The sequence below is a fragment of the Bombus huntii genome, chromosome 11, assembly GCF_024542735.1.
Source record: "Bombus huntii isolate Logan2020A chromosome 11, iyBomHunt1.1, whole genome shotgun sequence".
Lineage (NCBI taxonomy): Eukaryota > Metazoa > Arthropoda > Insecta > Hymenoptera > Apidae > Bombus > Bombus huntii.
The window spans coordinates 10,233,692-10,245,547 of NC_066248.1; the positions used below are offsets into that span (position 1 = coordinate 10,233,692).

The 11,856-nt window shown below is 41.5% G+C and overlaps 2 long non-coding RNA genes across 4 annotated transcripts; one reads left to right on the forward strand and one right to left on the reverse strand.

Moving 5' to 3' along the window:
• Window positions 1-1,238: 1,238 nt before the first annotated feature.
• Window positions 1,239-3,928, reverse strand: LOC126871180 (uncharacterized). Its single transcript, XR_007691550.1, has 2 exons — window positions 3,855-3,928; window positions 1,239-2,171 (listed from the first exon to the last, which is right to left on the reverse strand). It is a non-coding gene; the product is annotated as an uncharacterized LOC126871180 (long non-coding RNA).
• On the forward strand, window positions 3,587-9,885 carry LOC126871179 (uncharacterized). 3 transcript variants are annotated; one of them, XR_007691548.1, is made up of 4 exons: window positions 3,587-3,801; window positions 4,719-5,482; window positions 9,153-9,218; window positions 9,832-9,846. It is a non-coding gene; the product is annotated as an uncharacterized LOC126871179 (long non-coding RNA). The 3 variants fall into 3 exon arrangements; XR_007691549.1 differs by lacking the exons at window positions 9,153-9,218; window positions 9,832-9,846 and adding an exon at window positions 6,401-6,415 and having other exon boundaries at window positions 3,589-3,801; XR_007691547.1 differs by lacking the exons at window positions 3,587-3,801; window positions 4,719-5,482 and adding an exon at window positions 7,946-8,540 and having other exon boundaries at window positions 9,832-9,885.
• The last annotated feature ends 1,971 nt before the right edge of the window (window positions 9,886-11,856 follow it).

The window sequence follows — 11,856 nt, forward strand, 5'->3', positions numbered from 1 at the left end:
CGTATGATGTTGCCTCGGAGGTGCCGATGCAATGGGACATACATTGTATTAGTAATCAAAACTCCAGGCAGAAACTGCCTAGCAACGGCGTTTGGAACTTTCTCGATGCTTCCAACGAGTGTGCCTAGCAACGGCGTTTGGAACCTTCTCGATACTTCCAAACGGGTATAGAAAACAAAATGCAATCGTACAGGGAGAAAAATCTCCACGAGGCTGGCATTCTTGCGATTGCCTTGGAGAGTGATACATCGAGCATTTTCGACGATCGCATTTGCGTCTAAGTTAGTTTCGCTTAGTAAGGAGTTATCCCGGTGACCGTGGATTCGTTTGAACTCAAACATTGCTAATAGTATTATTTAATTTAATTATTCGTAGATCGTATTATTCATTAGGCTTAGTGTTTGTTAGACTTATTATTAGTTGTACTTATTATTTGTTAAGCTTAGTGATAGACCTGTATATACGTGTAAATAAAATCTCGGCTTTGTGAAACGATGGCTAGTCCACATGAAGAGTCGTCGCGCGCCCAAAATTCGAATCGTGATCCGACATATATATATATATATATATATATATATATATATATATATATATATATATATATATATATATATATATACGTATTTATATGCATATCTCTCTTGCCCATATAGTGTTCATACGAAATGGAATGTTAATTATTTATTTTATATTAATTTCTTTTAATAAGATAGAACACACACACGCACGCGTATATATGTATATATTTCTGGCAAAGTGATTTTCATTCAGATTCTTTAGTGATATAGTGTTGTGTATTTGAGGTTATGTGTCAATCATTTGATTTCATATATACATATATATCTTGTAGTGTGACAACATAGTATTGAAGGTTTTGTTTCTAGATTATTGTGCGTTTAGTGTGTGTTTACATATTTGTGTTTGATGATAGAATTTCTGTATGCAATTACTCAGGTCGTTGCGGTGTTAATTATTTTGAGCGTTTGGGCTATCGACAAGTTGTCGCTTAGTCCCAAGTGTTGCGTTGTGTGTTCTATTTCTTTTGTAGATTATTAATAGTAGTTTTAGTTTAGAAAAATAAATTATTTATATGTTTATATAGAGACATGCATGTTTCATAATGTAGTTTTTATTTTATAACTCTTTACCGGAGCGTAGCCTGTATCTTAGATTGTCGATTCGAGCGTACATTAATAGTAGTTTAGTTTAGAATATAATATATATATATATAGACATGCATGTTTCGTAATGTAGTTCTTATTTTATAATTCTTTACCGGAACGTAGGCTAGTTTCAAATATGTATCTGTTTAATAGAATGCGCACACATATATATATGTTTCTGACAATGTAACTTTTGTTTCTTTAATAATACAATATTGTATGTATTAGTTTTCAACTTTGTATATACTTATATTTCATAAATTGATAATATTGTATTTATTGCATAGTATTATAAGCGCTAACTCTAATATTTACTAATTTATTACGTGCCTAGCATATATGTTTATACTTATATGTAACCCTTCAAGTTGATTGATTAAAATATATTTACATATACTCGTATTTCTGGCGTTTCAATTATTTCACTTTCCGTAGTTATTCTTATTTCCTGATTTATTTGTTTGGTTCGTAACTCGTTCAATCCGTTAGCTGGTTTTATTTATTTTATTTTATTTTATACTGATTGGATTTATTAGTCGCCCCTCACTTTGTTAATCCCTCCTTTAGTTTCGTGGCGCCGTGTGTTCGTTTGTGTCTTCAAATCTTTATTCGCGCGTTTTGTATAAAATAGTTTTCTTGTTCTCGTTACGGCGCGTGCGGAGCGCGGGATGTGACACAAAATAGCTCGTAAATCGCGAAGATTTCGTCGATTTTGTCGAAAAATAGCCGTAATTTCCGTCCCGTTGGAGAGAGTTCGACGTTTAAGCCCTCATTTCACTCCGTTTTACACTGCAAATGTAAGGCACTACCGTTTAAGCGACGAAACAAGCAAAATAGCTCGCAAATCGCGAAGATTTCGTCGATTTTGACGAAAAATAGCCGTAATTTCCGTCCCGTTGGAGATATTTCGACGTTTAAGCGCTCATTTCACTCCGTTTTACACTGCAAATGTAAGGCACTACCGTTTAAGCGTCGAAACAAGCAAAATAGCTCGCAAATCGCGAAGATCTCGACGATATTGACGAAAAATAGCCGTCATTTCCTTCCCGTTGGAGATATTTCGGCGTTTAAGCGGTCGTTGAACTCCATTTCACAGTGCTAATGCAATGCACTACCGTTTAAGCGTCGAAACAAGCAAAATAGCTCGCAAATCGCGAAGATTTCTTCGATTTTGATGAAAAATAGCCGTAATTTCCGTCCCGATGGAGATATTTCGACGTTTAAGACCTCAATTCACTCCGTTTTACACTGCAAATGTAAGGCACTACCGTTTGAGCGTCGAAACAAGCAAAATAGCTCGCAAATCGCGAAGATTTCGTCGATTTTGACGAAAAATAGCCGTAATTTCCGTCCCGTTGGAGATATTTCGACGCTTAAGCGCTCATTTCACTCCGATTTACACTGCAAATGTAAGGCACTACCGTTTAAGCGTCGAAACAACCAAAATAGCTCGCAAATCGCGAAGATTTCGTCGATTTTAGTGAAATCTAGCCGTCACTTCCTTCCCGTTGGAGATATTTCGACGTTTAAGCGCTCGTTGAGCTCCATTTCACAGTGCTAGTGTAATGCACTACCGTTTAAGCGTTCAAACAAGCAAAATAGCTCGCAAATCGCGAAGATTTCGTCGATTTTGATGAAAAATAGGAGTCATTTCCTTCCCGTTGGAGATATTTCGACGCTTAAGCGGTCGTTGAACTCCATTTCACAGTGCTAATGCAATGCACTACCGTTTAAGCGACGAAACAAGCAAAATAGCTCGCAAATCGCGAAGATTTCGTTGATTTTGATGAAAAATAGCCGTAATTTCCGTCCCGTTGGAGATATTTCGACGTTTAAGCGGTCGTTGAACTCCATTTCACAGTGCTAATGCAATGCACTACCGTTTAAGCGTCGAAACAAGAAAAATATATCGCAAATCGCGAAGATTTCGACGATTTTTATGAAATCTAGAAGTCATTTCCTTCCCGTTGGAGATATTTCGACGTTTAAGCGCTCATTTCACTCCGTTTTACACTTCAAATGTAAGGCACTACCGTTTAAGCGTCGAAACAAGCAAAATAGCTCGCAAATCACGAAGATTTCGTCGATTTTAGTGAAATCTAGCCGTCATTTTCTTCCCGTTGGAGATATTTCGACGTTTAAGCGCCCGTTGAACTCCATTTCACAGTGCTAGTGTAATGCACTACCGTTTAAGCGTCCAAACAAGCAAAATAGCTCGCAAATCGCGAAGATTTCGTCGATTTTAGTGAAATTTAGTCGTCATTTAGTTCCCGTTGGAGATATTTCGACGTTTAAGCGCTCGTTGAGCTCCATTTCACAGTGCTAGTGCAATGCACTACCGTTTAAGCGTCGAAACAAGCAAAATAGCTAGCAAATCGCGAAGATTTCGTCGATTTTAGTGAAATCTAGCCGCCATTACTTTCCTGTTGGAGATATTTGGACGTTTAAGCGCTCGTTGAACTCCATTTCACAGTGCTAATGCAATGCACTACCGTTTAAGCGTCGAAACAAGCAAAATAGCTCGCAAATCGCGAAGATTTCGTCGATTTTGATGAAATCTAGAAGTCATTGCCTTCCCGTTGGAGATATTTCGACGTTTAAGCGCTCGTTGAGCTCCATTTCACAGTGCTAATGCAATGTACTACCGTTTAATCGTCCAAACAAGCAAAATAGCTCGCAAATCTCGAAGACTTCGTCGATATTAGTGAAATCTAGCCGTCATTTCCTTCCCGTTGGAGATATTTCGACGTTTAAGCGCTCGTTGAGCTCCACTTCACAGTGCTAGTGCAATGCACTACCGCTTAAGCGTCCAAACAGGCAAAATTGCTCGCAAATCTCGAAGATTTCGTCGATTTTAGTGAAATCTAGCCGTAATTTCCGTCCCGATGGAGATATTTCGACGTTTAAGCGCTCATTTCACTCCGTTTTACACTGCAAATGTAAGGCACTACCGTTTAAGCGTCGAAACAAGCAAAATAGCTCGCAAATCGCGAAGATTTCGTCGATTTTGATAAAAAATAGCCGTCATTTCCTTCCCGTTGGAGATATTTCGACGTTTAAGCGCTCGTTGAGCTCCATTTCACAGTGCTAGTGCAATGCACTACCGTTTAAGCGTCGAAACAAGCAAAATAGCTAGCAAATCGCGAAGATTTCGTCGATTTTAGTGAAATCTAGCCGTCATTACTTTCCTGTTGGAGATATTTGGACGTTTAAGCGCTCGTTGAACTCCATTTCACAGTGCTAATGCAATGCACTACCGTTTAAGCGTCGAAACAAGCAAAATAGCTCGCAAATCGCGAAGATTTCGTCGATTTTGATGAAATCTAGAAGTCATTTCCTTCCCGTTGGAGATATTTCGACGTTTAAGCGCTCGTTGAGCTCCATTTCACAGTGCTAATGCAATGCACGACCGTTTAAGCGACGAAACAAGCAAAATAGCTCGCAAATCGCGAAGATTTCGTCGATTTTGACGAAAAATTGCCGTAATTTCTGTCCCGATGGAGGTATTTCGACGTTTAGCGCTCATTTCACTCCGTTTTACACTTCAAATGTAAGGCACTACCGTTTAAGCGTCGAAACAAGCAAAATAGCTCGCAAATCGCGAAGATTTCGTCGATTTTAGTGAAATCTAGCCGTCATTTTCTTCCCGTTGGAGATATTTCGACGTTTAAGCGCCCGTTGAACTCCATTTCACAGTGCTAGTGTAATGCACTACCGTTTAAGCGTCCAACAAGCAAAATAGCTCGCAAATCGCGAAGATTTCGTCGATTTTGATGAAAAATAGGCGTCATTTCCTTCCCGTTGGAGATATTTCGACGTTTATGCGGTCGTTGAACTCCGCTTCACAGTGCTAATGCAATGCACGACCGTTTAAGCGACGAAACAAGCAAAATAGCTCGCAAATCGCGAAGATTTCGTCGATTTTGACGAAAAATAGCCGTAATTTCCGTCCCGATGGAGATATTGCAACGTTTAAGCGCTCATTTCACTCCGTTTTACACTGCAAATGTAAGGCACTACCGTTTAAGCGTCGAAACAACCAAAATAGCTCGCAAATCGCGAAGATTTCGTCGATTTTGATGAAATCTAGCCGTCATTTCCTTCCCGTTGGAGATATTTCGACGTATAAGCGCTCGTTGAACTCCATTTCACAGTGCTAATGCAATGCACTACCGTTTAAGCGTCGAAACAAGCAAAATAGCTCGCAAATCGCGAAGATTTCGTCGATTTTGATGAAATCTAGAAGTCATTGCCTTCCCGTTGGAGATATTTCGACGTTTAAGCGCTCGTTGAGCTCCATTTCACAGTGCTAATGCAATGTACTACCGTTTAATCGTCCAAACAAGCAAAATAGCTCGCAAATCTCGTAGATTTCGTCGATATTAGTGAAATCTAGCCGTCATTTCCTTCCCGTTGGAGATATTTCGACGTTTAAGCGCTCGTTGAGCTCCACTTCACAGTGCTAGTGCAATGCACTACCGCTTAAGCGTCCAAACAGGCAAAATTGCTCGCAAATCTCGAAGATTTCGTCGATTTTGACGAAAAATAGCCGTAATTTCCGTCCCGATGGAGATATTTCGACGTTTAAGCGCTCATTTCACTCCGTTTTACACTGCAAATGTAAGGCACTACCGTTTAAGCGTCGAAACAACCAAAATAGCTCGCAAATCATGAAGATTTCGTCGATTTTGATGAAATCTAGCCGTCATTTCCTTCCCGTTGGAGATATTTCGACGTATAAGCGCTCGTTGAACTCCACTTCACAGTGCTAGTGCAATGCACTACCGCTTAAGCGTCCAAACAGGCAAAATTGCTCGCAAATCTCGAAGATTTCGTCGATTTTGATGAAATCTAGCCGTCATTTCCCTCCCGTTGGAGATATTTCGACGTTTAAGCGCTCGTTGAACTCCATTTCACAGTGCTAATGCAATGCACTACCGTTTAAGCGTCGAAACAAGCAAAATAGCTCGCAAATCGCGAAGATTTCGTCGATTTTGATGAAATCTAGAAGTCATTTCCTTCCCGTTGGAGATATTTCGACGTTTAAGCGCTCGTTGAGCTCCATTTCACAGTGCTAATGCAATGCACGACCGTTTAAGCGACGAAACAAGCAAAATAGCTCGCAAATCGCGAAGATTTCGTCGATTTTGACGAAAAATTGCCGTAATGTCTGTCCCGATGGAGATATTTCGACGTTTAAGCGCTCATTTCACTCCGTTTTACACTTCAAATGTAAGGCACTACCGTTTAAGCGTCGAAACAAGCAAAATAGCTCGCAAATCGCGAAGATTTCGTCGATTTTAGTGAAATCTAGCCGTCATTTTCTTCCCGTTGGAGATATTTCGACGTTTAAGCGCCCGTTGAACTCCATTTCACAGTGCTAGTGTAATGCACTACCGTTTAAGCGTCCAAACAAGCAAAATAGCTCGCAAATCGCGAAGATTTCGTCGATTTTAGTGAAATTTAGTCGTCATTTAGTTCCAGTTGGAGATATTTCGACGTTTAAGAGCTCGTTGAGCTCCATTCCACAGTGCTAGTGCAATGCACTACCGCTTAAGCGTCCAAACAAGCAAAATAGCTCGCAAATCTCGAAGAGTTCGTCGATTTTAGTGAAATCTAGCCGTCATTTCCTTCCCGTTGGAGATATTTCGACGTTTAAGCACTCGTTGAGCTCCATTTCACAGTGCTAGTGCAATGCACTACCGTTTGAGCGTCGAAACAAGCAAAATAGCTCGCAAATCGCGAAGATCTCGTCGATTTTGATGAAATCTAGGCGTCACTTCCTTCCCGTTGGAGATATTTCGACGTTTAAGCACTCGTTGAGCTCCATCTCACAGTGCTAATGCATGTACTACCGTTTAAGCGTCGAAACAACCAAAATAGCTCGCAAATCGCGAAGATTTCGTCGATTTTAGTGAAATCTAGCCGTCATTTCCTTCCCGTTGGAGATATTTCGACGTATAAGCGCTCGCTGAACTCCGTTTCACAGTGCTAATGCAATGCACGACCGTTTAAGCGACGAAACAAGCAAAATAGCTCGCAAATCGCGAAGATTACGTCGATTTAGACAAAACTAACTGTCATTTCCTTCCTGTTGGAGATATTTCGACGTTTAAGCCCTCGTTGAACTCCATTTCACAGCGCAAATGAGATGCACTACCATTTAAGCGTGAAAACAAGCAAAATCGCTCTAAAATCGCGAAGATTGCGTCGATTTTGACGAAAACTAACTGTCATTTCTTTCCCGTTAGTGATATTTCGTCGTTTAAGCGCTCGTTGAACTCCATTTCACAGTGCTAATGCAATGCACTACCGTTTAAGCGTCGAAACAAGCAAAATAGCTCGCAAATCGCGAAGATTTCGTCGATTTTGATGAAATCTAGAAGTCATTGCCTTCCCGTTGGAGATATTTCGACGTTTAAGCGCTCGTTGAGCTCCATTTCACAGTGCTAATGCAATGTACTACCGTTTAATCGTCCAAACAAGCAAAATAGCTCGCAAATCTCGAAGATTTCGTCGATATTAGTGAAATCTAGCCGTCATTTCCTTCCCGTTGGAGATATTTCGACGTTTAAGCGCTCGTTGAGCTCCATTTCACAATGCAAATGCAATGCACTACAATTTAAGCGTCGAAACAAGCAAAATAGCTCGCAAATCGCGAAGATTTCGTCGATTTTGATGAAATCTAGCCGTCATTTCCTTCCCGTTGGAGATATTTCGACGTTTAAGCGGTCGTTGAACTCCATTTCACAGTGCTAATGCAATGTACTGCCGTTTAAGCGTCGAAACAACCAAAATAGCTCGCCAATCGCGAAGATTTCGTCGATTTTGGTGAAATCTAGCCGTCATTTCCTTCCCGTTGGAGATATTTCGACGTTTAAGCGCCCGTTGAGCTCCATTTCACAGTGCTAGTGTAATGCACTACCGTTTAAGCGTCCAAACAAGCAAAATAGCTCGCAAATCGCGAAGATTTCGTCGATTATGATGAAATCTAGGCGTCACTTCCTTCTCGTTGGAGATATTTCGACGTTTAAGCACTCGTTGAGCTCCATCTCACAGTGCTAATGCAATGTACTACCGTTTAAGCGTCGAAACAACCAAAATAGCTCGCAAATCGCGAAGATTTCGTCGATTTTGATGAAATCTAGCCGTCATTTCCTTCCCGTTGGAGATATTTCGACGTATAAGCGCTCGTTGAACTCCATTTCACAGTGCTAATGCAATGCACTACCGTTTAAGCGTCGAAACAAGCAAAATAGCTCGCAAATCGCGAAGATTTCGTCGATTTTGATGAAATCTAGAAGTCATTGCCTTCCCGTTGGAGATATTTCGACGTTTAAGCGCTCGTTGAGCTCCATTTCACAGTGCTAATGCAATGTACTACCGTTTAATCGTCCAAACAAGCAAAATAGCTCGCAAATCTCGAAGATTTCGTCGATATTAGTGAAATCTAGCCGTCATTTCCTTCCCGTTGGAGATATTTCGACGTTTAAGCGCTCGTTGAGCTCCACTTCACAGTGCTAGTGCAATGCACTACCGCTTAAGCGTCCAAACAGGCAAAATTGCTCGCAAATCTCGAAGATTTCGTCGACTTTTATGAAATCTAGCCGTCATTTCCCTCCCGTTGGAGATATTTCGACGTTTAAGCGCTCGTTGAACTCCATTTCACAGTGCTAATGCAATGCACTACCGTTTAAGCGTCGAAACAAGCAAAATAGCTCGCAAATCGCGAAGATTTCGTCGATTTTGATGAAATCTAGAAGTCATTTCCTTCCCGTTGGAGATATTTCGACGTTTAAGCGCTCGTTGAGCTCCATTTCACAGTGCTAATGCAATGCACGACCGTTTAAGCGACGAAACAAGCAAAATAGCTCGCAAATCGCGAAGATTTCGTCGATTTTGACGAAAAATTGCCGTAATTTCTGTCCCGATGGAGATATTTCGACGTTTAAGCGCTCATTTCACTCCGTTTTACACTTCAAATGTAAGGCACTACCGTTTAAGCGTCGAAACAAGCAAAATAGCTCGCAAATCGCGAAGATTTCGTCGATTTTAGTGAAATCTAGCCGTCATTTTCTTCCCGTTGGAGATATTTCGACGTTTAAGCGGTCGTTGAACTCCATTTCACAGTGCTAATGCAATGTACTACCGTATAAGCGTCGAAACAAGAAAAATATATCGCAAATCGCGAAGATTTCGTCGATTTTGATGAAATCTAGAAGTCATTTCCTTCCCGTTGGAGATATTTCGACGTTTAAGCGCTCGTTGAGCTCCATTTCACAGTGCTAGTGCAATGCACTACCGCTTAAGCGTCCAAACAAGCAAAATAGCTCGCAAATCTCGAAGATTTCGTCGATTTTAGTGAAATGTAGTCGTCATTTCCTTCCCGTTGGAGATATTTCGACGTTTAAGCGCTTGTTGAGCTCCATTTCACAGTGCTAGTGCAATGCACTACCGTTTGAGCGTCGAAACAACCAAAATAGCTCGCAAATCGCGAAGATTTCGTCGATTTTAGTGAAATCTAGCCGTCATTTCCTTCCCGTTGGAGATATTTCGACGTTTAAGCGCTCGTTGAACTCCATTTCACAGTGCTAATGCAATGTACTACCGTTTAATCGACCAAACAAGCAAAATAGCTCGCAAATCTCGAAGATTTCGTCGATATTAGTGAAATCTAGCCGTCATTTCCTTCCCGTTGGAGATATTTCGACGTTTAAGCGCTCGTTGAGCTCCACTTCACAGTGCTAGTGCAATGCACTACCGCTTAAGCGTCGAGACAAGCAAAATAGCTCGCAAATCGCGAAGATTACGTCGATTTAGACAAAACTAACTGTCATTTCCTTCCTGTTGGAGATATTTCGACGTTTAAGCCCTCGTTGAACTCCATTTCACAGTGCAAATGAAATGCACTACCATTTAAGCGTGAAAAAAAGCAAAATCGCTCTAAAATCGCGAAGATTGCGTCGATTTTGACGAAAACTAACTGTCATTTCTTTCCCGTTAGTGATATTTCGTCGTTTAAGCGCTCGTTGAACTCCATTTCACAGTGCAAATGCAATGCACTACCGTTTAAGCGTCGAAACAAGCAAAATAGCTCGCAAATCGCGACGATTTCGTCGATTTTGGTGAAATCTAGCCGTTGTCACGTCCCGGGCTCCGCACGCGCCGTAACAAGAACAAGAAAACCATTCTATACAAACACGCGAATGAGGATTTGAATGCACAAACGAACACGCGGCACCACGAAACGAAAGGAAGGATTAACAAAACGAAGGAGATTAGCAAATCCAACCAATAAACAAAATACATAATACAAACAATTCTAAATAAACCAGAAAATAAGAATAACTACAAAAGGGGAAAATAATTGAAACGCCAGGAATATATAATATATATATATATATATATATATATATATATATATATATATATATATATATAAATATATTTCAATCAATCAATTTGGAGAGTTACATATAAGTATAAACATATATGCCGAACATGTAATAACCTATTAAATATTAGAGACAGTGCTTCCAATACTATGGAATAAATACAATATTATCAATTTATGAAATATAAGTATACATGAAGTCAAAAACTAATAGTTTAACGAATACATAAAACATACAATATTGTATTATTAAAGAAATGAAAGTTACATTGTCAGAAATGTGTGTGTGTGTGTGTGTGTGTTTGTGTGTGCGTGCGTGCGTGCGTGCGTGCGTGCGTGCGTGCGTGCGTGCGTGCGTGCGTGCGTGCGTGCGTGCGTGCGTGCGTGCGTGCGTGCGTGCGTGCGTGCGTGCGTGCGTGCGTGCGTGCGTGCGTGCGTGCGTGCGTGCGTGCGTGCGTGCGTGCGTGCGTGCGTGCGTGCGTGCGTGCGTGCGTGCGTGCGTGCGTGCGTGCGTGCGTGCGTGCGTGCGTGCGTGCGTGCGTGCGTGCGTGCGTGCGTGCGTGCGTGCGTGCGTGCGTGCGTGCGTGCGTGCGTGCGTGCGTGCGTGCGTGCGTGCGTGCGTGCGTGCGTGCGTGCGTGCGTGCGTGCGTGCGTGCGTGCGTGCGTGCGTGCGTGCGTGCGTGCGTGCGTGCGTGCGTGCGTGCGTGCGTGCGTGCGTGCGCGCGAGTATGTTTTATATTATCGAATACTCTATAAAATAAACTACTCAAAGAAATAAATAACGTAATCGAAGAATTACAAAACATTAGCCATATTAAAATGACACACAACATAAATATATGTCGGAGATAAGAGGACACCTGTGCCTTCCCTCTGAAACCTCGGGAAAATCCATAAAAACATTGTAATTAAAATCTACAGTTGTAACTAAACGATTTGCCGTCATTCTAACCAATTGTATTTGTTTGAGACTTGTGACAATGAGCTTAGGCTCAAGGCGACAATTAGTCGCCGAACGTGGCCGCGGTCAACGGGACGAACTCTACATCTAACAAAGGCATTGAGTAATCCTATAGCTCTCCTTAAAAGAAAGATTTGTAGCGGCACGTGGCAGTAAACTTTCCAACGGTTTCTGTCCCGTAGCTTGCCACACGCAGATCCTATTCTCCGGGCAGGATGTTTACCAGATGTCGACGCGTCTCCACAGTACGTGATCGGCTAGCCCGAGGACCGTCATAAACACTAATATCTAGTTACCTAAAATCCTTCAACAGATACACAGTCTTTGTCCCAGTTACG